Source organism: Schistocerca gregaria, chromosome 10 (genome assembly GCF_023897955.1).
Source record: "Schistocerca gregaria isolate iqSchGreg1 chromosome 10, iqSchGreg1.2, whole genome shotgun sequence".
Taxonomy (NCBI): domain Eukaryota; kingdom Metazoa; phylum Arthropoda; class Insecta; order Orthoptera; family Acrididae; genus Schistocerca; species Schistocerca gregaria.
This window is the reverse complement of record NC_064929.1, coordinates 47499025-47526962: the sequence shown is the minus strand read 5'-3', so window position 1 is coordinate 47526962 and position 27938 is coordinate 47499025.

Below are 27938 nucleotides of genomic sequence, written 5' to 3'. Positions count from 1 at the left end.
ATTACTCCCATGGAGGAAAGTGCGCATGCTGACTGTTGTATTCAATCCCGATGCAATTTCTGTGTTTCATCAACACTCTGATAGTCCACAGATTACAGAAAGCCTCCATATGTGCATCGGAAACGACTACTGGTCTTGCAGGGAACGATCAAAGCGTAGACTGTTAGAGACATTACTCCTATGGAGGAAAGTGCGCATGCTAACTGTTGTATTCAATCCCGATTCAATTTCAGTGTTTCATCAACACTCTGATAGTCCACAGATTACAGAATGCCACCTGATGTGCATCGGAAACTACTACTGGTCTTCCAGGGAACGATCAAAGAGTAGACTGTTTGACACATTACTCCCATGGAGGGAAGTGAACATGGTGACTGTTATATTCAATCCCGATTCAATTTCTGTATTTCATCAAAACTCTGATGGTACACAGATTACAGAATGCCTCCAGATGTCCATCGGAAACTACTACTGGTCTTCCTGGGAACGATCAAGACGTAGACTCTTTGAGACACTACTCCCTTGGAGGAAAGTGCGCATGATGACTGTTGTATTCAATACCGATGCAATTTCTGTGTTTCATCAACACTCTGATAGTCCACAGATTACAGAATGCCTCAGATGTTCATCGGAAACTACTACTTTTCTTCCAGGGCACGATCAAAGCGTAGACTGTTCTAGACATTACACCCATGCAGGAAAGTACGCATGGTGACTGTTGTATACAATCCCGATGTAATTTCTGTGTTTCATCAACAGTTTGATAGTCCACAGATTACAGAATATCTCCAGATGTGCATCGGAAACTACTACTGGTCTTCCAGGGAACGATCAAGGGGTAGACTGTTTGAAACATTACTCCCATGGAGGAAAGTGCTCATGGTGACTGTTGTATTCAATCCCGATGCAATTTCTGTGTTTCATCAACAATTAGATAGTCTACAGATTACCGAAAGCCTCCATATGTGCGTCGGAAACTACTACTGGTCTTGCAGGGAACGATCAAAGCGTAGACTGTTAGAGACATTACTCTCATGGAGGAAAGTGCGCATGCTGACTGTTGTATTCAATCCCGATGCAATTTCTGTGTTTCATCAACACTCTGATAGTCCACATATTACAGAATGACACCAGATGTCCATCGGAAACTACTACTGGTCTTCCAGTTAACGATCAAAGCGTAGACACTTTGAGACATTACTCCCGTGGAGGAGAGTGCGCATGGTGACTGTTGTATTCAACCACCGATGCAATTTCTGTGTTTCATCAACACTCTGAGAGTCCACAGATTACAGAATGCCTAAAGATGTTCATCGGAAACTACTACTTGTCTTCCAGGGAACGTTCAAAGCGTAGACTGTTTGAGACATTACTCCCGTGGAGGAGAGTGCGAATGGTGACGGTTGTATTAAATCCCGATGCAATTTCTGTGTTTCATCAACACTCTGATAGTCCACAGATTACAGAAAGCCTCCATATGTGCATCGGAAACTACTACTGGTCTTCCAAGGAACGAATAAGGGGTAGACTGTTTGAAACGTTACTACCATGGAGGAAAGTGCGCATACTGACTGTTGTATTCAATCCCGATGCAATTTCTGTGTTTCATCAACACTCTGATAGTCCACAGATTACAGAATGCCTCCAGATGTGCATCGGAAATTACTACTGGTCTTACAGGGAACGATCAAAGCGTAGACTGTTTGAAACATTACTCCCATGGAGGAAAGTGCTCATGGTGACTGTTGTATTCAATCCCGATGCAATTTCTGTGTTTCGTCAACACTCTGATAGTCCACAGATTACAGAAAGCCTCCATATGTGCATCGGAATCTACTACTGGTCTTGCAGGGAACGATCAAACCGTAGACTGTTAGAGACATTACTCCCATGGAGGAGAGTGCGCATGGTGACCGTTGTATTCAATCCCGATGCAATTTCTGTGTTTCATCAACACTCTGATAGTCCACCGATTGCAGAATGCCTCCAGATGTTCATCGGAAACAACTACTGGTCTTCCAGGGAACGATCAAAGCGTAGACTGTTTGAGACATTACTCCCGTGGAGGAAAGTGCGCATGCAGACTGTTGTATTCAATCGCGATGCAATTTCTGTGTTTCATCAACACTCTGATAGTATACAGATTACAGAATGCCTGCAGATGTGCATCGGAAACTACTACTGGTCTTCCAGGGAATGATTAAAGCGTAGACTGTTTGAGAATTACTCCCATGGAGGAAAGTGCGCATGGTGACTGTTGTATTCAATCCCGATTCAATTTCTGTGTTTCATCAACACTCTGATAGTCCACAGATTACAGAATGCCTAGAGATGTTCATCGGAAACTACTACTGGTCTTGCAGGGAACGATCCAAGCGTAGACTGTTTGAGACATTACTCCCATGGAGGAAAGTGCGCATGGTGACTGTTGTACTCAATCCCGATGCATATTTCTGTGTTTCATCAACACTCTGATAGTCTACAGATTACAGAATGCCTCCAGATGTGCATCGGAAACTACTACTGGTCTTCCAGGGCACGATCAAAGCGTAGACTGTTTGAGACATTACTCCCATGCAGGAAAGTACGCATGGTGACCGTTGTATTCAATCCCGATGCAATTTCTGTGTTTCATCAACAGTCTGATAGTCCACAGATTACAGAATATCTCCAGATGTGCATCGGAAACTACTACTGGCCTTCCAGGGAACGATCAAGGGGTAGACTGTTTCAAACGTGACTCCCATGGAGGAAGGTGATCATGGTGACTGTTGTATTCAATCCCGATGCAATTTCTGTGTTTCATCAACACTCTGATAGTCCACAGATTACAGAAAGCCTCCATATGTGCATCGGAAACTACTACTCATCTTGCAGGGATCGATCAAAGCGTAGACTGTTAGAGACATTACTCCCATGGAGGAAAGTGCGCATGCTGACTGTTGTATTCAATCCCGATGCAATTTCTGTGTTTCATCAACACTCTGATAGTCCACAGATTACAGAAAGCCACCATATGTGCATCGGAAACGACTACTGGTCTTGCAGGGAACGATCAAAGCGTAGACTGTTAGAGACATTACTCCTATGGAGGAAAGTGCGCATGCTAACTGTTGTATTCAATCCCGATTCAATTTCTGTGTTTCATCAACACTCTGATAGTCCACAGATTACAGAATCCCACCTGATGTGCATCGGAAACTACTACTGGTCTTCCAGGGAACGATCAAAGAGTAGACTGTTTGAGACATTACTCCCATGGAGGGAAGTGAACATGGTGACTGTTATATTCAATCCCGATTCAATTTCTGTATTTCATCAACACTCTGATGGTCCACAGATTACAGAATGCCTCCAGATGTCCATCGGAAACTACTACTGGTCTTCCTGGGAACGATCAAGACGTAGACTCTTTGAGACACTACTCCCTTGGAGGAAAGTGCGCATGGTGACTGTTGTATTCAATACCGATGCAATTTCTGTGTTTCATCAACACTCTGATAGTCCACAGATTACAGAATGCCTCCAGATGTTCATCGGAAACTACTACTTTTCTTCCAGGGCACGATCAAAGCGTAGACTGTTTGAGACATTACTCCCGTGGAGGAAAGTGCGCATGCAGACTGTTGTATTCAATCGCGATGCAATTTCTGTGTTTCATCAACAGTTTGATAGTCCACAGATTACAGAATATCTCCAGGTGTGCATCGGAAACTACTACTGGTCTTCCAGGGAACGATCAAGGGGTAGACTGTTTGAAACATTACTCCCATGGAGGAAAGTGCTCATGGTGACTGTTGTATTCAATCCCGATGCAATTTCTGTGTTTCATCAACACTCTGATAGTCCACAGATTGCAGAATGCCTCCAGATGTTCATCGGAAACAACTACTGGTCTTCCAGGGAACGAATAAGGGGTAGACTGTTTGAAACATTACTCCCATGGAGGAAAGTGCGCATACTGACTGTTGTAATCAATCCCGATGCAATATCTGTGTTTCATCAACACTCTGATAGTCCACAGATTACAGAATGCCTCCAGATGTGCATCGGAAATTACTACTGGTCTTCCAGGGAACGATCAAAACGTAGACTGTTTGAAACATTACTCCCATGGAGGAAAGTGCTCATGGTGACTGTTGTATTCAATTCCGATGCAATTTCTGTGTTTCGTCAACACTTTGATAGTCCACAGATTACAGAAAGCCTCCATATGTGCATCGGAATCTACTACTGGTCTTGCAGGGAACGATCAAAGCGTAGACTGTTAGAGACATTACTCCCATGGAGGAGAGTGCGCATGGTGACTGTTGTATTCAATCCCGATGCAATTTCTGTGTTTCATCAACACTCTGATAGTCCACAGATTGCAGAATGCCTCCAGATGTTCATCGGAAACAACTACTGGTCTTCCAGGGAACGATCAAAGCGTAGACTGTTTGAGACATTACTCCCGTGGAGGAAAGTGCGCATGCAGACTGTTGTATTCAATCGCGATGCAATTTCTGTGTTTCATCAACACTCTGATAGTATACAGATTACAGAATGCCTGCAGATGTATATCGGAAACTACTACTGGTCTTCCAGGGAATGATTAAAGCGTAGACTGTTTGAGAATTACTCCCATGGAGGAAACTGCGCATGGTGACTGTTGTATTCAATCCCGATGAAATTTCTGCGTTTCATCAACACTCTGATAGTCCACAGAGTACAGAATGCCTCCAGATGTGCATCGGAAACTACTACTGGTCTTCCAGTTCATGATCAAAGTGTAGACTGTTTGAGAATTACTCCCATGCAGGAAAGTGCGCATTGTGACTGTTGTATTCAATCCCGAAGCAATTTCTGTGTTTCATCAACAGTCTGATAGTCCACAGGTTACAGAATATCTCCAGATGTGCATCGGAAACTACTGCTGGTCTTCCAGCGAACGATCAAAGCGTAGACTGTTTGAAACATTACTCCCATGGAGGAAAGTTCTCATGCTGACTGTTGTATTCAATCTCGTTCCATTTTCTGTGTTTCATCAACACTCTGATAGTCCACAGATTACAGAAAGCCTCCATATGTGCATCGGAAACTACTACTTGTCTTGCAGGGAACGATCAAAGCGTTGACTGTTAGGGACATTACTCCTATGGAGGAAAGTGCGCATGCTAACTGTTGTATTCAATCCCGATTCAATTTCTGTGTTTCATCAACACCCTGATAGTCCACAGATTACAGAATGCCACCTGATGTGCATCGGAAACTACTACTGGTCTTCCAGGGAACGATCAAAGCGTAGACTGTTTGAGACATTACTCCCATGGAGGGAAGTGAACATGGTGACTGATGTATTCAATCCCGATTCAATTTCTGTATTTCATCAACACTGTGATGGTCCACATATTACAGAATGCCTCCAGATGTTCATCGGAAACTACTACTGGTCTTCTTGGGAACGATCAAAGCGTAGCCTGTTTGAGACATTAGTCCCGTGGAGGAGAGTGTATTCAATCCCGATGCAATTTCTGTGTTTCATCAACACTCTGATAGTCCACAGATTACAGAATGCCACCAGATGTCCATCGGAAACTACTACTGGTCTTCCATGGAACGATCAAAGCGTAGACTGTTCGAGACATTACTCCCGTGGAGGAGAGTGCGAATGGTGACGGTTGTATTAAATCCCGATGCAATTTCTGTGTTTCATCAACACTCTGATAGTCCACAGATTACAGAATGCCTCCAGATGTTCATCGGAAACTACTACTGGTCTTCCAGGTACCGATCAAAGCGTAGACTGTTCGACACATTACTTTTATGGAGGAAAGTGCGCAATGTGACTGTTGTATTCAATCCCGATGCAATTTCTGTGTTTCATCAACACTCTGATAGTACACAGATTACAGAATGCCTCCAGATGTGCATCGGAAACTACTAGTGGTCTTCCAGGGACCGATCAAAGCGTAAAATCTTTGAGACATTACTCCCATGGAGGAAAGTGCGCATGGTGACTGTTGTATTCAATCCCGATGCATTTTCTGTGTTTCAAAAACACTCTGATAGTCCACAGATTACAGAATGATTCCAGATTTTCATCGGAAACTACTACTGGTCTTCCTTGGAACGATCCAAGCGTAAACTGTTTCAGACATTACTCCCATGGATTAAAGTGCGCATGGTGACTATTGTATTCAATCCCGATTAAAATTCTGTGTTTCATCAACACTCTGATAGCCCACAGATTACAGAATGCCACCTGATGTGCATCGGAAACTACTACTGGTCTTCCAGGGAACGATCAAAGCATAGACTGTTTGAGACATTACTCCCATGGAGGGAAATGAACATGGTGACTGTTGTATTTAATCCCGATTCATTTTCTCTATTTCATCAACACTCTGATAGTCCACAGATTACAGAATGCCTCCAGATGTGCATCGGAAGCTACTACTGGTCTTCCAGGGAACGATCAAAGCGTAAACTCTTTGAGACATTACTCCCATGGAGGAAGGTTCGCATGGTGACTGTTGTATTCAATCCCGATGCAAATTCTGTGTTTCATCAACACGCTGATATACCACAGATTACAGAATGACACCAGATGTGCATCGGAAACTACTACTGGTCTTACAGGGAACGATCAAAGCGTAGACTGTTTGAGACACTTCTCCCGTGGAGGAAAGTGCGCAGGCTGACTGTTGTATTCAATCCCGATGCAATTTCTGCGTTTCATCAACACTCTGATAGTCCACAGATTACAGAATACCTCCAGATGTTCATCGGAAACTACTACTGGTCTTCCAGGGAACGATCCAAGCGTAGACTGTTGGAGACATTACTCCCGTGGAGGAAAGTGCGCATGGTGACTGTTGTATTCAATACCGATGCAATTTCTGTGTTTCATCAACACTCTGATAGTCCACAGATTACAGAATGCCTTCAGATGTTCATCGGAAACTACTACTTTTCTTCCAGGGAACGATCAAAGCGTAGACTGTGAGACATAACTCCCATGGAGGAAAGTGCGCATGGTGACTGTTGTATTAAATCCCGATGCAATTTCTGTGTTTCATCAACACTCTGATAGTCCACAATTACAGAATGCCACCAGATGTCCATCGGAAACTACTACTGGTCTTCCAGTTAACGATCAAAGCGTAGACTCTTTGAGACATTACTCCCGTGGAGGAGAGTGCGCATGGTGACTGTTGTATTCAATCCCGATGCAATTTCTGTGTTTCATCAACACTCTGATAGTCCACAGATTACAGAAAGCCTTCAGATGTGCATCGGAAACTACTACTGGTCTTCAAGGGAACGATCAAAGCGTAGACTGTTAGAGTCGTTACTCCCATGGAGGAAAGTGCGCATGCTGACTGTTGTATTAAATCCCGATGCAATTTCTGTGTTTCATCAACACTCTGATAGTCCACAATTACAGAATGCCACCAGATGTCCATCGGAAACTACTACTGGTCTTCCAGTTAACGATCAAAGCGTAGACTCTTTGAGACATTACTCCCGTGGAGGAGAGTGCGCATGGTGACTGTTGTATTCAATCCCGATGCAATTTCTGTGTTTCATCAACACTCTGATAGTCCACAGATTACAGAAAGCCTCCAGATGTTCATCGGAAACTACTACTGGTCTACCAGGGAACGATCCAAGCGTAGACTGTTGGAGACATTACTCCCGAGGAGGAAAGTGCGCATGGTGACTGTTGTATTCAATACCGATGCAATTTCTGTGTTTCATCAACACTCTGATAGTCCACAGATTACAGAATGCCTCCAGATGTTCATCGGAAACTACTACTGGTCTTCCAGGGAACGATCAAAGCGTAGACTGTTCGAGACATTACTTTTATGTAGGAAAGTGCGCAATGTGACTGTTGTATTCAAACCCGATGCAATTTCTGTGTTTCATCAACACTCTGATAGTCCACAGATTACAGAATGCCTCTAGATGTTCATCGGAAACTACTACTGGTCTTCCAGGTACCGATCAAAGCGTAGACTGCTCGACACATTATTTTTATGGAGGAAAGTGCGCAATGTGACTGTTGTATTCAATCCCGATGCAATTTCTGTGTTTCATCAACACTCTGATAGTCCACAGATTACAGAAAGCCTCCATATGTGCATCGGAAACGACTACTGGTCTTGCAGGGAACGATCAAAGCGAAGACTGTTAGAGACATTACTCCCGTGGAGGAGAGTGCGCATGGTGACTGTTGTATTCAATCCCGATGCAATTTCTGTGTTTCATCAACACTCTGATAGTCCACAGATTACAGAAAGCCTCCAGATGCTCATCGGAAACTACTACTGGTCTTCCAGGGAACGATCCAAGCGTAGACTGTTGGAGACATTACTCCCGTGGAGGAAAGTGCGCATGGTGACTGTTGTATTCAATTCCGATGCAATTTCTGTGTTTCATCAACACTCTGATAGTCCACAGATTACAGAATGCCTCCAGATGTTCATCGGAAACTACTACTGGTCTTCCAGGGAACGATCAAAGCGTAGACTGTTCGAGACATTACTTTTATGTAGGAAAGTGCGCAATGTGACTGTTGTATTCAAACCCGATGCAATTTCTGTGTTTCATCAACACTCTGATAGTCCACAGATTACAGAATGCCTCTAGATGTTCATCGGAAACTACTACTGGTCTTCCAGGTACCGATCAAAGCGTAGACTGTTCGACACATTACTTTTATGGAGGAAAGTGCGCAATGTGACTGTTGTATTCAATCCCGATGCAATTTCTGTGTTTCATCAACACTCTGATAGTCCACAGATTACAGAAAGCCACCATATGTGCATCGGAAACGACTACTGGTCTTGCAGGGAACGATCAAAGCGTAGACTGTTAGAGACATTACTCCTATGGAGGAAAGTGCGCATGCTAATTGTTGTATTCAATCCCGATTCAATTTCTGTGTTTCATCAACACTCTGATAGTCCACAGATTACAGAATGCCACCTGATGTGCATCGGAAACTACTACTGGTCTTCCAGGGAACGATCAAAGAGTAGACTGTTTGAGACATTACTCCCATGGAGGGAAGTGAACATGGTGACTGTTATATTCAATCCCGATTCAATTTCTGTATTTCATCAGCACTCTGTTGGTCCACAGATTACAGAATGCCTCCAGATGTCCATCGGAAACTACTACTGGTCTTCCTGGGAACGATCAAGACGTAGACTCTTTGAGACACTACTCCCTTGGAGGAAAGTGCGCATGGTGACTGTTGTATTCAATACCGATGCAATTTCTGTGTTTCATCAACACTCTGATAGTCCACAGATTACAGAATGCCTCCAGATGTTCATCGGAAACTACTACTTTTCTTCCAGGGCACGATCAAAGCGTAGACTGTTCTAGACATTACACCCATGCAGGAAAGTACGCATGGTGACTCTTGTATACAATCCCGATGCAATTTCTGTGTTTCATCAGCAGTTTGATAGTCCACAGATTACAGAATATCCCCAGATGTGCATCGGAAACTACTACTGGTCTTCCAGGGAACGATCAAGGGGTAGACTGTTTGAAACATTACTCCCATGGAGGAAAGTGCTCATGGTGACTGTTGTATTCAATCCCGATGCAATTTCTGTGTTTCATCAACAATCAGATAGTCTACAGATTACAGAAAGCCTCCATATGTGCGTCGGAAACTACTACTGGTCTTGCAGGGAACGATCAAAGCGTAGACTGTTAGAGTCATTACTCCCATGGAGGAAAGTGCGCATGCTGACTGTTGTATTAAATCCCGATGCAATTTTTGTGTTTCATCAACACTCTGATAGTCCACAATTACAGAATGCCACCAGATGTCCATCGGAAACTACTACTGGTCTTCCAGTTAACGATCAAAGCGTAGACTCTTTGAGACATTACTCCCGTGGAGGAGAGTGCGCATGGTGACTGTTGTATTCAATCCCGATGCAATTTCAGTGTTTCATCAACACTCTGATAGTGCACATATTACAGAATGCCACCAGATGTCCATCGGAAACTACTACTGGTCTTCCAGTTAACGATCAAAGCGTAGACACTTTGAGACATTACTCCCGTGGAGGAGAGTGCGCATGGTGACTGTTGTATTCAACCCCCGATGCAATTTCTGTGTTTCATCAACACTCTGATAGTCCACAGATTACAGAATGCCTAAAGATGTTCATCGGAAACTACTACTTGTCTTCCAGGGAACGATCAAAGCGTAGACTGTTTGAGACATTACTCCCGTGGAGGAGAGTGCGAATGGTGACGGTTGTATTAAATCCCGATGCAATTTCTGTGTTTCATCAACACTCTGATAGTCCACAGATTACAGAATGCCTCTAGATGTTCATCGGAAACTACTACTGGTCTTCCAGGTACCGATCAAAGCGTAGAATGTTCGACACATTATTTTTATGGAGGAAAGTGCGCAATGTGACTGTTGTATTCAATCCCGATGCAATTTCTGTGTTTCATCAACACTCTGATAGTCCACAGATTACAGAAAGCCTCCATATGTGCATCGGAAACGACTACTGGTCTTGCAGGGAACGATCAAAGCGTAGACTGTTAGAGACATTACTCCCGTGGAGGAGAGTGCGCATGGTGACTGTTGTATTCAATCCCGATGCAATTTCTGTGTTTCATCAACACTCTGATAGTCCACAGATTACAGAATGCCTCCAGATGCTCATCGGAAACTACTACTGGTCTTCCAGGGAACGATCCAAGCGTAGACTGTTGGAGACATTACTCCCGTGGAGGAAAGTGCGCATGGTGACTGTTGTATTCAATACCGATGCAATTTCTGTGTTTCATCAACACTCTGATAGTCCACAGATTACAGAATGCCTCCAGATGTTCATCGGAAACTACTACTGGTCTTCCAGGGAACGATCAAAGCGTAGACTGTTCGAGACATTACTTTTATGTAGGAAAGTGCGCAATGTGACTGTTGTATTCAAACCCGATGCAATTTCTGTGTTTCATCAACACTCTGATAGTCCACAGATTACAGAATGCCTCTAGATGTTCATCGGAAACTACTACTGGTCTTCCAGGTACCGATCAAAGCGTAGACTGTTCGACACATTACTTTTATGGAGGAAAGTGCGCAATGTGACTGTTGTATTCAATCCCGATGCAATTTCTGTGTTTCATCAACACTCTGATAGTCCACAGATTACAGAAAGCCTCCATATGTGCATCGGAAACGACTACTGGTCTTGCAGGGAACGATCAAAGCGTAGACTGTTAGAGACATTACTCCTATGGAGGAAAGTGCGCATGCTAATTGTTGTATTCAATCCCGATTCAATTTCTGTGTTTCATCAACACTCTGATAGTCCACAGATTACAGAATGCCACCTGATGTGCATCGGAAACTACTACTGGTCTTCCAGGGAACGATCAAAGAGTAGACTGTTTGAGACATTACTCCCATGGAGGGAAGTGAACATGGTGACTGTTATATTCAATCCCGATTCAATTTCTGTATTTCATCAGCACTCTGTTGGTCCACAGATTACAGAATGCCTCCAGATGTCCATCGGAAACTACTACTGGTCTTCCTGGGAACGATCAAGACGTAGACTCTTTGAGACACTACTCCCTTGGAGGAAAGTGCGCATGGTGACTGTTGTATTCAATACCGATGCAATTTCTGTGTTTCATCAACACTCTGATAGTCCACAGATTACAGAATGCCTCCAGATGTTCATCGGAAACTACTACTTTTCTTCCAGGGCACGATCAAAGCGTAGACTGTTCTAGATATTACACCCATGCAGGAAAGTACGCATGGTGACTCTTGTATACAATCCCGATGCAATTTCTGTGTTTCATCAGCAGTTTGATAGTCCACAGATTACAGAATAACCCCAGATGTGCATCGGAAACTACTACTGGTCTTCCAGGGAACGATCAAGGGGTAGACTGTTTGAAACATTACTCCCATGGAGGAAAGTGCTCATGGTGACTGTTGTATTCAATCCCGATGCAATTTCTGTGTTTCATCAACAATCAGATAGTCTAAAGATTACAGAAAGCCTCCATATGTGCGTCGGAAACTACTACTGGTCTTGCAGGGAACGATCAAAGCGTAGACTGTTAGAGTCATTACTCCCATGGAGGAAAGTGCGCATGCTGACTGTTGTATTAAATCCCGATGCAATTTTTGTGTTTCATCAACACTCTGATAGTCCACAATTACAGAATGCCACCAGATGTCCATCGGAAACTACTACTGGTCTTCCAGTTAACGATCAAAGCGTAGACTCTTTGAGACATTACTCCCGTGGAGGAGAGTGCGCATGGTGACTGTTGTATTCAATCCCGATGCAATTTCAGTGTTTCATCAACACTCTGATAGTGCACATATTACAGAATGCCACCAGATGTCCATCGGAAACTACTACTGGTCTTCCAGTTAACGATCAAAGCGTAGACACTTTGAGACATTACTCCCGTGGAGGAGAGTGCGCATGGTGACTGTTGTATTCAACCCCCGATGCAATTTCTGTGTTTCATCAACACTCTGATAGTCCACAGATTACAGAATGCCTAAAGATGTTCATCGGAAACTACTACTTGTCTTCCAGGGAACGATCAAAGCGTAGACTGTTTGAGACATTACTCCCGTGGAGGAGAGTGCGAATGGTGACGGTTGTATTAAATCCCGATGCAATTTCTGTGTTTCATCAACACTCTGATAGTCCACAGATTACAGAATGCCTCTAGATGTTCATCGGAAACTACTACTGGTCTTCCAGGTACCGATCAAAGCGTAGAATGTTCGACACATTATTTTTATGGAGGAAAGTGCGCAATGTGACTGTTGTATTCAATCCCGATGCAATTTCTGTGTTTCATCAACACTCTGATAGTCCACAGATTACAGAAAGCCTCCATATGTGCATCGGAAACGACTACTGGTCTTGCAGGGAACGATCAAAGCGTAGACTGTTAGAGACATTACTCCCGTGGAGGAGAGTGCGCATGGTGACTGTTGTATTCAATCCCGATGCAATTTCTGTGTTTCATCAACACTCTGATAGTCCACAGATTACAGAAAGCCTCCAGATGCTCATCGGAAACTACTACTGGTCTTCCAGGGAACGATCCAAGCGTAGACTGTTGGAGACATTACTCCCGTGGAGGAAAGTGCGCATGGTGACTGTTGTATTCAATACCGATGCAATTTCTGTGTTTCATCAACACTCTGATAGTCCACAGATTACAGAATGCCTCCAGATGTTCATCGGAAACTACTACTGGTCTTCCAGGGAACGATCAAAGCGTAGACTGTTCGAGACATTACTTTTATGTAGGAAAGTGCGCAATGTGACTGTTGTATTCAAACCCGATGCAATTTCTGTGTTTCATCAACACTCTGATAGTCCACAGATTACAGAATGCCTCTAGATGTTCATCGGAAACTACTACTGGTCTTCCAGGTACCGATCAAAGCGTAGACTGTTCGACACATTACTTTTATGGAGGAAAGTGCGCAATGTGACTGTTGTATTCAATCCCGATGCAATTTCTGTGTTTCATCAACACTCTGATAGTCCACAGATTACAGAAAGCCTCCATATGTGCATCGGAAACGACTACTGGTCTTGCAGGGAACGATCAAAGCGTAGACTGTTAGAGACATTACTCCTATGGAGGAAAGTGCGCATGCTAATTGTTGTATTCAATCCCGATTCAATTTCTGTGTTTCATCAACACTCTGATAGTCCACAGATTACAGAATGCCACCTGATGTGCATCGGAAACTACTACTGGTCTTCCAGGGAACGATCAAAGAGTAGACTGTTTGAGACATTACTCCCATGGAGGGAAGTGAACATGGTGACTGTTATATTCAATCCCGATTCAATTTCTGTATTTCATCAGCACTCTGTTGGTCCACAGATTACAGAATGCCTCCAGATGTCCATCGGAAACTACTACTGGTCTTCCTGGGAACGATCAAGACGTAGACTCTTTGAGACACTACTCCCTTGGAGGAAAGTGCGCATGGTGACTGTTGTATTCAATACCGATGCAATTTCTGTGTTTCATCAACACTCTGATAGTCCACAGATTACAGAATGCCTCCAGATGTTCATCGGAAACTACTACTTTTCTTCCAGGGCACGATCAAAGCGTAGACTGTTCTAGACATTACACCCATGCAGGAAAGTACGCATGGTGACTCTTGTATACAATCCCGATGCAATTTCTGTGTTTCATCAGCAGTTTGATAGTCCACAGATTACTGAATATCCCCAGATGTGCATCGGAAACTACTACTGGTCTTCCAGGGAACGATCAAGGGGTAGACTGTTTGAAACATTACTCCCATGGAGGAAAGTGCTCATGGTGACTGTTGTATTCAATCCCGATGCAATTTCTGTGTTTCATCAACAATCAGATAGTCTACAGATTACAGAAAGCCTCCATATGTGCGTCGGAAACTACTACTGGTCTTGCAGGGAACGATCAAAGCGTAGACTGTTAGAGTCATTACTCCCATGGAGGAAAGTGCGCATGCTGACTGTTGTATTAAATCCCGATGCAATTTTTGTGTTTCATCAACACTCTGATAGTCCACAATTACAGAATGCCACCAGATGTCCATCGGAAACTACTACTGGTCTTCCAGTTAACGATCAAAGCGTAGACTCTTTGAGACATTACTCCCGTGGAGGAGAGTGCGCATGGTGACTGTTGTATTCAATCCCGATGCAATTTCAGTGTTTCATCAACACTCTGATAGTGCACATATTACAGAATGCCACCAGATGTCCATCGGAAACTACTACTGGTCTTCCAGTTAACGATCAAAGCGTAGACACTTTGAGACATTACTCCCGTGGAGGAGAGTGCGCATGGTGACTGTTGTATTCAACCCCCGATGCAATTTCTGTGTTTCATCAACACTCTGATAGTCCACAGATTACAGAATGCCTAAAGATGTTCATCGGAAACTACTACTTGTCTTCCAGGGAACGATCAAAGCGTAGACTGTTTGAGACATTACTCCCGTGGAGGAGAGTGCGAATGGTGACGGTTGTATTAAATCCCGATGCAATTTCTGTGTTTCATCAACACTCTGATAGTCCACAGATTACAGAATGCCTCTAGATGTTCATCGGAAACTACTACTGGTCTTCCAGTTACCGATCAAAGCGTAGAATGTTCGACACATTATTTTTATGGAGGAAAGTGCGCAATGTGACTGTTGTATTCAATCCCGATGCAATTTCTGTGTTTCATCAACACTCTGATAGTCCACAGATTACAGAAAGCCTCCATATGTGCATCGGAAACGACTACTGGTCTTGCAGGGAACGATCAAAGCGTAGACTGTTAGAGACATTACTCCCGTGGAGGAGAGTGCGCATGGTGACTGTTGTATTCAATCCCGATGCAATTTCTGTGTTTCATCAACACTCTGATAGTCCACAGATTACAGAAAGCCTCCAGATGCTCATCGGAAACTACTACTGGTCTTCCAGGGAACGATCCAAGCGTAGACTGTTGGAGACATTACTCCCGTGGAGGAAAGTGCGCATGGTGACTGTTGTATTCAATACCGATGCAATTTCTGTGTTTCATCAACACTCTGATAGTCCACAGATTACAGAATGCCTCCAGATGTTCATCGGAAACTACTACTGGTCTTCCAGGGAACGATCAAAGCGTAGACTGTTCGAGACATTACTTTTATGTAGGAAAGTGCGCAATGTGACTGTTGTATTCAAACCCGATGCAATTTCTGTGTTTCATCAACACTCTGATAGTCCACAGATTACAGAATGCCTCTAGATGTTCATCGGAAACTACTACTGGTCTTCCAGGTACCGATCAAAGCGTAGACTGTTCGACACATTACTTTTATGGAGGAAAGTGCGCAATGTGACTGTTGTATTCAATCCCGATGCAATTTCTGTGTTTCATCAACACTCTGATAGTCCACAGATTACAGAATGCCACCTGATGTGCATCGGAAACTACTACTGGTCTTGCAGGGAACGATCAAAGAGTAGACTGTTTGAGACATTACTCCCATGGAGGGAAGTGAACATGGTGACTGTTATATTCAATCCCGATTCAATTTCTGTATTTCATCAGCACTCTGATGGTCCACAGATTACAGAATGCCTCCAGATGTCCATCGGAAACTACTACTGGTCTTCCTGGGAACGATCAAGACGTAGACTCTTTGAGACACTACTCCCTTGGAGGAAAGTGCGCATGGTGACTGTTGTATTCAATACCGATGCAATTTCTGTGTTTCATCAACACTCTGATAGTCCACAGATTACAGAATGCCTCCAGATGTTCATCGGAAACTACTACTTTTCTTCCAGGGCACGATCAAAGCGTAGACTGTTCTAGACATTACACCCATGCAGGAAAGTACGCATGGTGACTCTTGTATTCAATCCCGATGCAATTTCTGTGTTTCATCAACAGTTTGATAGTCCACAGATTACAGAATATCTCCAGATGTGCATCGGAAACTACTACTGGTCTTCCAGGGAACGATCAAGGGGTAGACTGTTTGAAACATTATTCCCATGGAGGAAAGTGCTCATGGTGACTGTTGTATTCAATCCCGATGCAATTTCTGTGTTTCATCAACAATCAGATAGTCTACAGATTACAGAAAGCCTCCATATGTGCGTCGGAAACTACTACTGGTCTTGCAGGGAACGATCAAAGCGTAGACTGTTAGAGTCATTACTCCCATGGAGGAAAGTGCGCATGCTGACTGTTGTATTAAATCCCGATGCAATTTTTGTGTTTCATCAACACTCTGATAGTCCACAATTACAGAATGCCACCAGATGTCCATCGGAAACTACTACTGGTCTTCCAGTTAACGATCAAAGCGTAGACTCTTTGAGACATTACTCCCGTGGAGGAGAGAGCGCATGGTGACTGTTGTATTCAATCCCGATGCAATTTCTGTGTTTCATCAACACTCTGATAGTGCACATATTACAGAATGCCACCAGATGTCCATCGGAAACTACTACTGGTCTTCCAGTTAACGATCAAAGCGTAGACACTTTGAGACATTACTCCTGTGGAGGAGAGTGCGCATGGTGACTGTTGTATTCAACCCCCGATGCAATTTCTGTGTTTCATCAACACTCTGGTAGTCCACAGATTACAGAATGCCTAAAGATGTTCATCGGAAACTACTACTTGTCTTCCAGGGAACGATCAAAGCGTAGACTGTTTGAGACATTACTCCCGTGGAGGAGAGTGCGAATGGTGACGGTTGTATTAAATCCCGATGCAATTTCTGTGTTTCATCAACACTCTGATAGTCCACAGATTACAGAAAGCCTCCATATGTGCATCGGAAACTACTACTGGTCTTCCAGGGAACGAATAAGGGGTAGACTGTTTGAAACATTACTCCCATGGAGGAAAGTGCGCATACTGACTGTTGTATTCAATCCCGATGCAATTTCTGTGTTTCATCAACACTCTGATAGTCCACAGATTACAGAATGCCTCCAGATGTGCATCGGAAATTACTACTGGTCTTCCAGGGAACGATCAAAGCGTAGACTGTTTGAAACATTACTCCCATGGAGGAAAGTGCTCATGGTGACTGTTGTATTCAATCCCGATGCAATTTCTGTGTTTCGTCAACACTCTGATAGTCCACAGATTACAGAATGCCTCCATATGTGCATCGGAATCTACTACTGGTCTTGCAGGGAACGATCAAAGCGTAGACTGTTAGAGACATTACTTCCATGGAGGAGAGTGCGCATGGTGACTGTTGTATTCAATCCCGATGCAATTTCTGTGTTTCATCAACACTCGGATAGTCCACAGATTGCAGAATGCCTCCAGATGTTCATCGGAAACAACTACTGGTCTTCCAGGGAACGATCAAAGCGTAGACTGTTTGAGACATTACTCCCGTGGAGGAAAGTGCGCATGCAGACTGTTGTATTCAATCGCGATGCAATTTCTGTGTTTCATCAACACTCTGATAGAATACAGATTACAGAATGCCTGCAGATGTGCATCGGAAACTACTACTGGTCTTCCAGGGAATGATTAAAGCGTAGACTGTTTGAGAATTACTCCCATGGAGGAAACTGCGCATGGTGACTGTTGTATTCAATCCCGATGAAATTTGTGCGTTTCATCAACACTCTGATAGTCCACAGATTACAGAATGCCTCCAGATGTGCATCGGAAACTACTACTGGTCTACCAGTTCATGATCAAAGTGTAGACTGTTTGAGAATTACTCCCATGCAGGAAAGTGCCCATTGTGACTGTTGCATTCAATCCCGAAGCAATTTCTGTGTTTCATCAACAGTCTGATAGTCCACAGGTTACAGAATATCTCCAGATGTGCATCGGAAACTACTGCTGGTCTTCCAGCGAACGATCAAAGCGTAGACTGTTTGAAACATTACTCCCATGGAGGAAAGTTCTCATGCTGACTGTTGTATTCAATCTCGTTGCATTTTCTGTATTTCATCAACACTCTGATGGTCCACAGATTACAGAATGCCTCCAGATGTCCATCGGAAACTACTACTGGTTTTCCTGGGAACGATCAAGACGTAGACTCTTTGAGACACTACTCCCTTGGAGGAAAATGCGCATGGTGACTGTTGTATTCAATACCGATGCAATTTCTGTGTTTCATCAACACTCTGATAGTCCACAGATTACAGAATGCCTCCAGATGTTCATCGGAAACTACTACTTTTCTTCCAGGGCACGATCAAAGCGTAGACTGTTCTAGACATTACACCCATGCAGGAAAGTACGCATGGTGACTGTTGTATACAATCCCGACGCAATTTCTGTGTTTCATCAACAGTTTGATAGTCCACAGATTACAGAATATCTCCAGATGTGCATCGGAAACTACTACTGGTCTTCCAGGGAACGACCAAGGGGTAGACTGTTTGAAACATTACTCCCATGGAGGAAAGTGCTCATGGTGACTGTTGTATTCAATCCCGATGCAATTTCTGTGTTTCATCAACAATCAGATAGTCTACAGATTACAGAAAGCCTCCATATGTGCGTCGGAAACTACTACTGGTCTTGCAGGGAACGATCAAAGCGTAGACTGTTAGAGACATTACTCTCATGGAGGAAAGTGCGCATGCTGACTGTTGTATTCAATCCCGACGCAATTTCTGTGTTTCATCAACACTCTGATAGTCCACATATTACAGAATGCCACCAGATGTCCATCGGAAACTACTACTGGTCTTCCAGTTTACGATCAAAGCGTAGACACTTTGAGACATTACTCCCGTGGAGGAGAGTGCGCATGGTGACTGTTGTATTCAACACCCGATGCAATTTCTGTGTTTCATCAACACTCTGATAGTCCACAGATTACAGAATGCCTCCAGATGTGCGTCGGAAATTACTAGTGGTCTTCCAGGGAACAATCAAAGCGTAGACTCTTTGAAACATTACTCCCATGGAGGAAAGTGCTCATGGTGACTGTTGTATTCAATCCCGATGCAATTTCTGTGTTTCGTCAACACTCTGATAGTCCACAGATTACAGAAAGCCTCCATATGTGCATCGGAATCTACTACTGGTCTTGCAGGGAACGATCAAAGCGTAGACTGTTAGAGACATTACTCCCATGGAGGAGAGTGCGCATGGTGACTGTTGTATTCAATCCCGATGCAATTTCTGTGTTTCATCAACACTCTGATAGTCCACAGATTGCAGAATGCCTCCAGATGTTCATCGGAAACAACTACTGGTCTTCTAGGGAACGATCAAAGCGTAGACTGTTTGAGACATTACTCCCGTGGAGGAAAGTGCGCATGCAGACTGTTGTATTCAATCGCGATGCAATTTCTGTGTTTCATCAACACTCTGATAGTATACAGATTACAGAATGCCTGCAGATGTGCATCGGAAACTACTACTGGTTTTCCAGGGAATGATTAAAGCGTAGACTGTTTGAGAATTACTCCCATGGAGGAAACTGCGCATGGTGACTGTTGTATTCAATCCCGATGAAATTTCTGCGTTTCATCAACAGTCTGATAGTCCACAGGTTACAGAATATCTCCAGATGTGCATCGGAAACTACTGCTGGTCTTCCAGCGAACGATCAAAGCGTAGACTGTTTGAAACATTACTCCTATGGAGGAAAGTTCTCATGCTGATTGTTGTATTCAATCTCGTTGCATTTTCTGTGTTTCATCAACACTCTGATAGTCCACAGATTACAGAAAGCCTCCATATGTGCATCGGAAACTACTACTGGAATGCAGGGAACGATCAAAGCGTAGACTGTTAGAGACATTACTCCTATGGAGGAAAGTGCGCATGCTAACTGTTGTATTCAATCCCGATTCAATTTCTGTGTTTCATCAACACTCTGATAGTCCACAGATTACAGAATGCCACCACATGTGCATCGGAAACTACTACTGGTCTTCCAGGGAACGATCAAAGCGTAGACTGTTTGAGACATTACTCCCATGGAGCGAAGTGAACATGGTGACTGATGTATTCAATCCCGATTCAATTTCTGTATTTCATCAACACTCTGATGGTCCACATATTACAGAATGCCTCCAGATGTTCATCGGAAACTACTACTGGTCTTCCTGGGAACGATCAAAGCGTAGCCTGTTTGAGACATTACTCCCGTGGAGGAGAGTGTATTCAATCCCGATGCAATTTCTGTGTTTCATCAACACTCTGATAGTCCACAGATTACAGAATGCCACCAGATGTCCATCGGAAACTACTACTGGTCTTCCAGGGAACGATCAAAGCGTAGACTGTTCGAGACATTACTCCCGTGGAGGAGAGTGCGAATGGTGACGGTTGTATTAAATCCCGATGCAATTTCTGTGTTTCATCAACACTCTGATAGTCCACAGATTACAGAATGCCTCCAGATGTTCATCGGAAACTTCTACTGGTCTTCCAGGTACCGATCAAAGCGTAGACTGTTCGACACATTACTTTTATGGAGGAAAGTGCGCAATGTGACTGTTGTATTCAATCCCGATGCAATGTCTGTGTTTCATCTACACTCCGATAGTCCACAGATTACAGAATGCCACCACATGTGCATCGGAAACTACTACTGGTCTTCCAGGGAACGATCAAAGCGTAGACTGTTTGAGACATTACTCCCATGGAGGGAAGTGAACATGGTGACTGATGTATTCAATCCCGAATCAATTTCTGTATTTCGTCAACACTCTGATGGTCCACATATTACAGAATGCCTCCAGATGTTCATCGGAAACTACTACTGGTCTTCCTTGGAACGATCAAAGCGTAAACTGTTTCAGACATTACTCCCATGGATTAAAGTGGGCATGGTGACTATTGTATTCAATCCCGATTAAAATTCTGTGTTTCATCAACACTCTGATAGTCCACAGATTACAGAATGCCACCTGATGTGCATCGGAAACTACTACTGGTCTTCCAGGGAACGATCAAAGCATAGACTGTTTGAGACATTACTCCCATGGAGGGAAGTGAACATGGTGACTGTTGTATTTAATCCCGATTCAATTTCTCTATTTCATCAACACTCTGATAGTCCACAGATTACAGAATGCCTCCAGATGTGCATCGGAAGCTACTACTGGTCTTCCAGGGAACGATCAAAGCGTAAACTCTTTGAGACATTACTCCCATGGAGGAAGGTTCGCATGGTGACTGTTGTATTCAATCCCGATGCAAATTATGTGTTTCATCAACACTCTGATATACCACAGATTACAGAATGACACCAGATGTGCATCGGAAACTACTACTGGTCTTACAGGGAACGATCAAAGCGTAGACTGTTTGAGACACTTCTCCCGTGGAGGAAAGTGCGCAGGCTGACTGTTGTCTTCAATCCCGATGCAATTTCTGCGTTTCATCAACACTCTGATAGTCCACAGATTACAGAATGCCTCCAGATGTTCATCGGAAACTACTACTGGTCTTCCAGGGAACGATCCAAGCGTAGACTGTTGGAGACATTACTCCCGTGGAGGAAAGTGCGCATGGTGACTGTTGTATTCAATACCGATGCAATTTCTGTGTTTCGTCAACACTCTGATAGTCCACAGATTACAGAATGCCTCCAGATGTTCATCGGAAACTACTACTTTTCTTCCAGGGAACGATCAAAGCGTAGACTGTTTGAGACATAACTCCCATGGAGGAAAGTGCGCATGGTGAGTGTTGTATTCAATCCCGATGCAATTTCTGTGTTTCATCAACACTCTGATAGTCCACAGATTACAGAATGCCTCCAGATGTGCGTCGGAAATTACTAGTGGTCTTCCAGGGAACGATCAAAGCGTAGACTGTTTGAAACATTACTCCCATGGAGGAAAGTGCTCATGGTGACTGTTGTATTCAATCCCGATGCAATTTCTGTGTTTCGTCAACACTCTGATAGTCCACAGATTACAGAAAGCCTCCATATGTGCATCGGAATCTACTACTGGTCTTGCAGGGAACGATCAAAGCGTAGACTGTTAGAGACATTACTCCCATGGAGGAGAGTGCGCATGGTGACTGTTGTATTCAATCCCGATGCAATTTCTGTGTTTCATCAACACTCTGATAGTCCACAGATTGCAGAATGCCTCCAGATGTTCATCGGAAACAACTACTGGTCTTCCAGGGAACGATCAAAGCGTAGACTGTTTGAGACATTACTCCCGTGGAGGAAAGTGCGCATGCAGACTGTTGTATTCAATCGCGATGCAATTTCTGTGTTTCATCAACACTCTGATAGTATACAGATTACAGAATGCCTGCAGATGTGCATCGGAAACTACTACTGGTTTTCCAGGGAATGATTAAAGCGTAGACTGTTTGAGAATTACTCCCATGGAGGAAACTGCGCATGGTGACTGTTGTATTCAATCCCGATGAAATTTCTGCGTTTCATCAACAGTCTGATAGTCCACAGGTTACAGAATATCTCCAGATGTGCATCGGAAACTACTGCTGGTCTTCCAGCGAACGATCAAAGCGTAGACTGTTTGAAACATTACTCCCATGGAGGAAAGTTCTCATGCTGATTGTTGTATTCAATCTCGTTGCATTTTCTGTGTTTCATCAACACTCTGATAGTCCACAGATTACAGAAAGCCTCCATATGTGCATCGGAAACTACTACTGGAATGCAGGGAACTATCAAAGCGTAGACTGTTAGAGACATTACTCCTATGGAGGAAAGTGCGCATGCTAACTGTTATATTCAATCCCGATTCAATTTCTGTGTTTCATCAACACTCTGATAGTCCACAGATTACGGAATGCCACCACATGTGCATCGGAAACTACTACTGCTCTTCCAGGGAACGATCAAAGCGTAGACTGTTTGAGACATTACTCCCATGGAGGGAAGTGAACATGGTGACTGATGTATTCAATCCCGATTCAATTTCTGTATTTCATCAACACTCTGATGGTCCACATATTACAGAATGCCTCCAGATGTTCATCGGAAACTACTACTGGTCTTCCTGGGAACGATCAAAGCGTAGCCTGTTTGAGACATTACTCCCGTGGAGGAGAGTGTATTCAATCCCGATGCAATTTCTGTGTTTCATCAACACTCTGATAGTCCACAGATTACAGAATGCCACCAGATGTCCATCGGAAACTACTACTGGTCTTCCAGGGAACGATCAAAGCGTAGACTGTTCGAGACATTACTCCCGTGGAGGAGAGTGCGAATGGTGACGGTTGTATTAAATCCCGATGCAATTTCTGTGTTTCATCAACACTCTGATAGTCCACAGATTACAGAATGCCTCCAGATGTTCATCGGAAACTTCTACTGGTCTTCCAGGTACCGATCAAAGCGTAGACTGTTCGACACATTACTTTTATGGAGGAAAGTGCGCAATGTGACTGTTGTATTCAATCCCGATGCAATGTCTGTGTTTCATCAACACTCTGATAGTCCACAGATTACAGAATGCCACCACATGTGCATCGGAAACTACTACTGGTCTTCCAGGGAACGATCAAAGCGTAGACTGTTTGAGACATTACTCCCATGGAGGGAAGTGAACATGGTGACTAATGTATTCAATCCCGAATCAATTTCTGTATTTCGTCAACACTCTGATGGTCCACATATTACAGAATGCCTCCAGATGTTCATCGGAAACTACTACTGGTCTTCCTTGGAACGATCAAAGCGTAAACTGTTTCAGACATTACTCCCATGGATTAAAGTGCGCATGGTGACTATTGTATTCAATCCCGATTAAAATTCTGTGTTTCATCAACACTCTGATAGTCCACAGATTACAGAATGCCACCTGATGTGCATCGGAAACTACTACTGGTCTTCCAGGGAACGATCAAAGCATAGACTGTTTGAGACATTACTCCCATGGAGGGAAGTGAACATGGTGACTGTTGTATTTAATCCCGATTCAATTTCTCTATTTCATCAACACTCTGATAGTCCACAGATTACAGAATGCCTCCAGATGTGCATCGGAAGCTACTACTGGTCTTCCAGGGAACGATCAAAGCGTAAACTCTTTGAGACATTACTCCCATGGAGGAAGGTTCGCATGGTGACTGTTGTATCAATCCCGATGCAAATTCTGTGTTTCATCAACACTCTGATATACCACAGATTACAGAATGACACCAGATGTGCATCGGAAACTACTACTGGTCTTACAGGGAACGATCAAAGCGTAGACTGTTTGAGACACTTCTCCCGTGGAGGAAAGTGCGCAGGCTGACTGTTGTCTTCAATCCCGATGCAATTTCTGTGTTTCATCAACACTATGATAGTCCACAATTACAGAATGCCACCAGATATCCATCGGAAACTACTACTGGTGTTCCAGTTAACGATCAAAGCGTAGACTCTTTGAGACATTACTCCCGTGGAGGAGAGTGCGCATGGTGACTGTTGTATTCAATCCCGATGCAATTTCTGTGTTTCATCAACACTCTGATAGTCCACAGATTACAGAAAGCCTCCAGATGTTCATCGCAAACTACTACTGGTCTTCCAGGGAACGATCCAAGCGTAGACTGTTGGAGACATTACTCCCGTGGAGGAATGTGCGCATGGTGACTGTTGTATTCAATACCGATGCAATTTCTGTGTTTCATCAACACTCTGTTAGTCCACAGTTTACAGAATGCCTCCAGATGTTCATCGGAAACTACTACTGGTCTTCCAGGGAACGATCAAAGCGTAGACTGTTCGAGACATAACTTTTATGTAGGAAAGTGCGCAATGTGACTGTTGTATTCAAACCCGATGCAATTTCTGTGTTTCATCAACACTCTGATAGTCCACAGATTACAGAATGCCTCCAGATGTGCATCGGAAATTACTACCAGTCTTCCAGGGAACGACCAAAGCGTAAACTCTTTGAGACATTACTCCCAAGGAGGGAAGTGCGCATGGTGACTGTTGTATTCAATCCCGATGCATTTTCTGTGTTTCATCAACACTCTGATAGTCCACAGATTACAGAAAGCCTCCATATATGCATCGGAAACTACTACTGGTCTTGCAGGGAACGATCAAAGCGTAGACGGTTAGAGACATTACTCCCATGGAGGAAAGTGCGCATGCTGACAGTTGTATTCAATCCCGATGCAATCTCTGTGTTTCATCAACACTCTGATAGTCTACATATTACAGTAGGCCACCAGATGTACCTCGGAAACTACTACAGGTCTTCCAGGGAACTATCAAAGCGTAGACTGTTCGAGACATTACTCCCGTGGAGGAGAGTGCGAATGGTGACGGTTGTATTAAATCCCGATGCAATTTCTGTGTTTCATCAACACTCTGATAGTCCACAGATTACAGAATGCCTCCAGATGTTCATCGGAAACTACTACTGGTCTTCCAGGTAACGATCACAGCGTAGACTGTTCGACACATTACTTTTATGGAGGAAAGTGCGCAATGTGACTGTTGTATTCAATCCCGATGCAATTTCTGTGTTTCATCAACACTCTGATAGTCCACAGATTACAGAATGCCTCCAGATGTGCATCGGAAACTACTAGTGGTCTTCCAGGGACCGATCAAAGCGTAAACTCTTTGAGACATTACTCCCATGGAGGAAAGTGCGCATGGTGACTGTTGTATTCAATCCCGATGCATTTTCTGGGTTTCAAAAACACTCTGATAGTCCACAGATTACAGAATGATTCCAGATTTTCATCAGAAACTACTACTGGTCTTCCTGGGAACGATCAAAGCGTAAACTGTTTCAGACATTACTCCCATGGATTAAAGTGCGCATGGTGACTGTTGTATTCAATCCCGATTAAAATTCTGTGTTTCATCAACACTCTGATAGTCCACAGATTACAGAATGCCACCTGATGTGCATCGGAAACTACTACTGGTCTTCCTGGGAACGATCAAACCATAGACTGTTTGAGACATTACTCCCATGGAGGGAAGAGAACATGGTGACTGTAGTATTTAATCCCGATTCAATTTCTGTATTTCATCAACACTCTGATAGTCCACAGATTACAGAATGCCTCCAGATGTGCATCGGAAGCTACTACTGGTCTTCCAGGGAACGATCAAAGCGTAAACTCTTTGAGACATTACTCCCATGGAGGAAGGTTCGCATGGTGACTGTTGTATTCAATCCCGATGCAAATTCTGTGTTTCAACAACACTCTGATATACCACAGATTACAGACTGACACCAGATGTGCATCGGAAACTACTACTGGTCTTACAGGGAACGATCAAAGCGTAGACTGTTTGAGACACTTCTCCCGTGGAGGAAAGTGCGCAGGCTGACTGTTGTATTCAATCCCGATGCAATTTCTGCGTTTCATCAACACTCTGATAGTCCACAGATTACAGAATGCCTCCAGATGTTCATCGGAAACTACTAGTGGTCTTCCAGGGAACGATCCAAGCGTAGACTGTTGGAGACATTACTCCCGTGGAGGAAAGTGCGCATGGTGACTGTTGTATTCAATACCGATGCAATTTCTGTGTTTCATCAACACTCTGATAGTCCACAGATTACAGAATGCCTCCAGATGTTCATCGGACTACTACTTTTCTTCCAGGGAACCATCAAAGCGTAGACTGTTTGAGACATAACTCCCATGGAAGAAAGTGCGCATGGTGACTGTTGTATTCAATCCCGATGCAATTTCTGTGTTTCATCAACACTCTGATAGTCTACAGTTTACAGAATGCCTCCAGATGTGCATCGGAAACTACTACTGGTCTTCCAGGGCACGATCAAAGCGTAGACTGTTTGAGACAATACTCCCATGCAGTAAAGTACGCATGGTGACTTTTGTATTCAATCCCGATGCAATTTCTGTGCTTCATCAGCAGTCTGATAGTCCACAGATTACAGAATATCTCCAGATGTGCATCGGAAACTACTACTGGTCGTCCAGGGAACGATCAAGTGGTAGACTGTTTGAAACATTACTCCCATGGAGCAAAGTGATCATGGTGACTGTTGTATTCAATCCCGATGCAATTTCTGTGTTTCATCAACACTCAGATAGTCCACAGATTACAGAAAACCTCCATATGTGCATCGGAAACTACTACTGGTCTTGCAGGGAACGATCAAAGCGTAGACTGTTAGAGACATTACTCCCATGGAGGGAAGTGCGCATGCTGACTGTTGTATTCAATCCCGATGCAATTTCTGTGTTTCATCAACACTCTGATTGTCCACAGATTACAGAATGCCTCCAGATGTTCATCGGAAACTACTACTTTTCTTCCAGGGAACGATCAAAGCGTAGACTGTTTGTGACAGTTCTCCCGTGGAGGAAAGTGCGCAGGGTGACTGTTGTATTCAATCCCGATGCAATTTCTGTATTTCATCAACATCCTGATAGTCCACAGATTACAGAATGCCTATAGATGTTCGTCGGAAACTACT